Genomic DNA, 6,000 nt, shown 5'->3' with positions numbered 1-6,000 from the left:
GATTGTAAAACGATTCAAATTTTGATCGTTTTGACAAGTGTGGTTGTGTTGTGAAGAATTGATTGTGGCTAACTGATCCTTTGGATTGGTTTTGGTCAATTCAATTTACACAAGTTGTTGAGAAATTCTGAAAAGAAACCAAAACGATCTCTTTTAGATCGTTTCAAGTTTTACTTGAACATTCTCTGATTTGAGTAATTTGTGAAAAGTTGACTACTTTTGGGTAACTGATCTTCGTGATTGGTTTTGCTCAATTCATTTCATTCCATTTCATACCAAAACTCTGCCCAAATCATTTCAAAATACTTAGAATTTTTCCTTATTTTGAAAATCGTTTTAAGTTTAAATCGTTTCATTCTTCATTCAAATCAGATCGTTTCATTTTCATTTCAATACAGATCATTTCATTTCATTCCAAAATTAGATCGTTTCATTTCATTCCAAAATTAGATCGTTTCATAGTTTCATAATTTCTTCAAAATCAATTCAATTTTCAATACAAATCAATTTCAAATGACTACTCGTGAAGCATTGTCTCTGGGTACTGATACAAGACCACCAGTTCTTTATCGTGGTAATTATGGACTTTAGAAGAAAAGGTTCATGGATTACGTTGAACGTCAGACTAATGGTCACATGCTTAAGGACTCAATCATCAATGGACTTGCTATGCATCGTCATCCTACTACCCGTACTATTTTGACTTCTGATCTTTTGAACGCCGAACAAAGAGATCGTACTGCTGCTGACAACAGAGCTAGGTCATGCTTGTACCAAGCACTTCCTGATGAGATCTATGGCTCAGTTGATTCTTACGACACAACAAAGGAGATTTGGGATGAAATTGCTAGACAAATGGAAGGTTCTGATGAAGTTGCTAGGCAAATGTCTTAACTGAGTTTGACAATTTTCAGAAATCTCCAAATGAATTTCTTGAGTCCGTCTACTACAGATTTTGCAATGTGATCAATGAACTGAGAAAGAACAAGGTCAAGAAAGATGAGATTGAGTTGAACATCAAGTTTATCAAAGCACTTGGTCCCGAATGGGAAGATTATGGAACTCAAATCAAGCAACATCAAGATCTGACCAAATTCACCATTCACACTCTTTATGAATCTTTCACGTTGAATGAGAGCAAAGTTCTAAGCAAAAATTCATTCAACAAAGTGCCATAAGTTGTATCTACTGATCCTTTGGCATTGGTTGTTGAACGAAAGGTTTCTGAGGCTCTTAAAAGACAAATGACTATTGTTTCTTTGTCTGATGAGGAGGGAGAAGATTACTTGGCTCCAAGAGATGGTGTTCCTGATGAATTCTACCAAGCTCTTGCCGCTGTGACTAAGCATTTTAATAAAAAGTATTTCAAAGCGAGTCCAACTAACAACAATCTTCGAACTTCATCAACAAGTGCATTTCCAAAGAAGGAACAATATCATCACAAGAGTTTTGAACAAGGTGAAACAACTGGTTCCAAGAAAAGAGACAAGAAAGCAGAAAATGAGAAACAAATCATGGAGAAAGAAAAGACATCTGACAAAAAGTGTTACAACTGTGGAATTCCTGGTCATTTTGCTGTGGATTGCAAGCTGCCTCGCAAAAAGGATTATGCATATTACAAGCAGAAGATGCTTCTGGCAAAGCAAGTTGTAGCCGGTCAAGCCTTGATTGCTGAAGATGACAAGTGGCTCTTGCTTACTGATGATGAAGATGAAGATCTGTCTGCCAATGTATGTTTCATGGCAAGGTTGAGCAAAGATAAAATGTTGGAGGCTGACAACACTGATGAGGAATATCCCGATGATGAGGTAAATCTCGACTCTACTTTTTCATCAATTAAGGATAAAGAGTCTTGTAGAATTGCCTTATCAAACTTGACGAATCATTACACTTCTTTAGCCAACAAAAACAAGAAATTGAAAAATAGCATTGTATTTTCAAAAAGGGAGTACACAAAACTTCTTGAAGAAAATTCTAAACTACTTTTTGAGTATGATGCTATGAAACAAGAATTTCAAAACTATAAAGAACAAATGTTGGTTAAAGAATGTGAAATGAATGCGTCTCCTGACTCTAAGTTATTGGAAAAGTGTCATAATTTAAAAAAGACCATTCTTGATCTTGAAAAAGCCAATCAAGATCTTGAAGTTCAAAAGACCAATGAATGGCTTCGTGCAAATGCGAGAAAAATGGATGTTGATATTTTGAATAAGAAGCTTCAAGAAGCTACACTAAAAACAATTGAACTTGAAAGAAAAGTTTCTGATTTGAATCATAACTATTTTTTAAAAGGCATTGAGATTGAAAATCTTGGAAGACAAATTGAGGAACATAAAAAGAATATACTTTTCTATCAAGAAAAGTTGTACAAAGTTGAACAAAACCCTCTTTTGGATTTCACTGCCTATTTCAATAAGTCAAAGATTGATAAATCAGAACTTCTTCTTGGGTTGGGATTTGAGAATATCACTTCATTGCAAAAAGCCAAAGACAAGATCGAACCCTTGTATGATGAAAAGTTTTTGAGACTTGGTATGGTTCAACAATTCATTCATCCATTGGATGACGAATTTGAGACTGATGAAGTTGAGAAAATTCAAAATAATAATTTTTTGGTTAATTATGATGCAATCAATAATTCTTACGAAACGAAAAAGTCATCAATTTTTGAATTAGAAGAGATTGTGTCTAATTTTCAAAACCAAGAATCTGTTGTTTTACCACCTAAACCAACTAAATTGTATGTTCCATCCACATTTTTGGAAAAACAAATAGAAGGTTTACAACAAAAGGTGGAATCTCAAAAAAAATTTTATTAATAATCTACAGTCTCAAAGTCCGAATTCAAAGAATGAATCAGTTGTTGTTGATATCAAGAAAGTTTGTGTGAATGTTTCTACCCAAACTAATTTCAGTCCTTTAGTAGACCATTCCACTCAAACTACTTGTGTTTCATCTACTGTTTCCTCCACCCAAATCTTGACTGATTCTTTTGAATATTCATGTCAAAATACTGCTACTGTAATAGCTGATGATTATGTGCAATCTGATTTATCTAATGACGAACTTGCGCATAGTTTAGTTTTGATATGGTACTACTTTAGGTTTTTCACTTGTGAGTTTCCTGAAGAGTTAGTTGTTCACCCTAAGCTTTGTGCTAGTATAGGTGTTGATACTTCTACTCAATTTTCTTGTTGAAACCAAAGAAGCGTCAGTTCAAGTTGATTTTATTCCTAAGATAACCAATAGTGTGAAGTTGGAAAACAAAACTCCTGATTTTTCAAAATTTTCTCCGGTTTCACCATTCACCAAATCTGATCTTGATAAATTCATGGAGGGAGAATATGTTTTTGATTCTGAAACTGAGAAAAAGATTGAATCTACCAAAATCAAAGTTGAATCAAAAGAGGAATCTCCAAAATCGTTTTTCAAAGCTCCAACTTCATATTATTCAGAGAAACGGGTTATTTCCAAACCCATCAAGACTGAACCAAAGACTGTCACCAAATCAAGAATCAATAAGTTAAAAACAAAGTGTCCTACCCCAGAAAAGCATGTTAAAACCAAACAAGATGAGACCAATCCCAAAATCAAATACAACAAAGTGAAACTTCTGGAAATCAATTCAAATGTTTCTTCGTCTAGCTCTCATTCTAGTTCAAATTCTAAAGTGTCTAAGTCTAGCTCAGTTTTGCTAACTAGGGATGCTTCAAATGGTGTAACTAGGTATAGGGATAGATATGGCTGGTTTTCTCATGATAAACCTAAGAAACAAGAAGTTTCCGCACCTCCAAAAGAGTCTAAAAAGATAAAAGTGCTTCAAAACTCTCGTTCTAATCTTCTTAATGCCAATCCAACAGGTGGAAAGAACTTGATTAGTGAGTCTAAATGGGTAGCTAAGTCATTAGTACCTAAGATCACTAATGTTGATAAAAAGAAGAAAAGGCGAAGAAGAAAAGATGGTAGAAAGAAAAAGCATGTTTCTGTTGAGTCAAACAATCTATCTTTTAAGTCCTCTGTGTTAAACAATGTTAATGGTGCCAAGGCTAGGCCTTGTGATGTTGTAAAAAATGTTAATTCTTGTTCTCATAGGCATGGTTTGAATGCTGGTAAACATGTTACTTTTGATTCGTGTGTTAATATTCGTTTGTTTAATCCAAATGTGCTTGTTGATAATGTGCTTGTTAACAAGTATGTTGATTCGAAAGCATGTTTGTATGCATCTCCTAAGTTATACCCCCTGCCTGTATTAACTAACCACAAAGGACCCGTCTTTAAGTGGGTACCTAAAGTCGGTTAAATTTTTGATTGCAGGAAATAACCATCTGTGTATGGATACTCGATTCCGGGTGTTCAAAACACATGACTGGCAATAAATCATTGCTCAAGAATTTTGTTGAAAGATTCATGGGAACTGTTCGTTTCGGAAACAACAATTTCGCTCCAATTCTAGGTTATGGAGATATTGAAAGAAACGGATTTGTCATCAAGAAAGTTCATTATGTTGAAGGTCTAAGTCATAACTTGTTCAGTGTTGGACAGTTCTGTGACAACAATCTTCAAGTTCTTTTTCGACAATCTCTGTGCAAAGTCCAAACTGTAGATGGAGTTGATATCCTATGCGGAGATCGTGAAGACAATCTTTTCACAGTTAATCTTGATGATAACCAACCAACTGATAATATCTATCTTGTTTCAAAAGCTACTTCAAAAAATTCTTGGTTGTGGCATAGAAGGCTTTCTTACTTGAATTATCAAACCATCAATGCTTTAGTCAACAAGCAACTTGTTGAAGGCTTGCCTGACTACAAATATGAGAGTGAGCATGCCTGTTCTTCTTGTGCAATTGGGAAGATCAAGAGAACTTCTCATAAGCCAAAGAAAACTCCACATACTTTGGCACCTCTTCATTTGCTTCACATGGATCTTTGTGGGCCTATGAAAGTACAAAGCAAAAACGGGAAGAGATATATTCTGGTTATCGTTGATGATTATTCTAGATACACTTGGGTCAAGTTTCTTGCTTCAAAAGATGAAACAAATCAAATTCTGATTGATTTCATCACTTCCACTCAAGTGAATCTTCAACTTCCAGTCCGTTATATCCATTCGGATAACGGTACTGAGTTCAAAAATGCCATCTTCAATGAATTTTGAAAATCAAAAGGCATTACTCACCAATTCTCTGCTGTTCGTACCCCGCAACAAAATGGTGTTGTTGAAAGGAGAAATCGTACGCTGGTGGAAGCAAAAAGAACAATGCTTGCTTATTCCAAGTTACCATCAAACATGTGGGCTGAAGCTGTTGACACTGCCTGTCATACTCAAAATTGGTCCATCATTAATCAGCGTCATGAGAAGACTCCTTATGAGGTTATTAACAAACGCAAACCCAACATCAATTACTTCCATATTTTTGGGTGTGTCTGTTATACCTTGAATGATCGGGAAATGTTGGAAAGTTTGAAAGGAAAGGTGACGAAGGTTACTTTGTTGGTTACTCAAAGACATCGATTGCATATCGCATCTTTAATAGTCGAACAAACACGATTCAAGAAACCATGAATGTTTGGTTTGACGAGATGTCTGGCATGATATTTGAACAAGAAAGTTTGCTACCAACAATTAGTGATCCAAGTACTTCAAGTGCTTCCTCAAGGACGTCTACCTTAGCTTCAAAATTCAAGAAATATCCGACTCCAACAAGTGAAGAGCTAGATATTCTTTTCGAAGAATTCTACAACTCAAAACCGATTCAAGAAAAGGAACCTCAAGTCATCAATGAACCAATTCCAAACAATGACCCCATTCAAACAAATGAATCAGTTCCTGACAACAATCATGAATCATCTTCATATTCTACAGAGCAAGAATAATCACCTTCGAGAGATATTTATTCTCAAAAGAATGTTCAAGAACAACCTTCTCAAATCATCCAAACAACAAATCCATCAAATACTCCAAATGTGTATGTGCCGCTGGATTTTGATCATCCAAATT

This window comes from Erigeron canadensis, chromosome 9 (assembly GCF_010389155.1).
Source record: "Erigeron canadensis isolate Cc75 chromosome 9, C_canadensis_v1, whole genome shotgun sequence".
NCBI classification, from domain to species: Eukaryota; Viridiplantae; Streptophyta; class Magnoliopsida; order Asterales; family Asteraceae; genus Erigeron; species Erigeron canadensis.
This window is presented reverse-complemented; position numbering follows the sequence as displayed.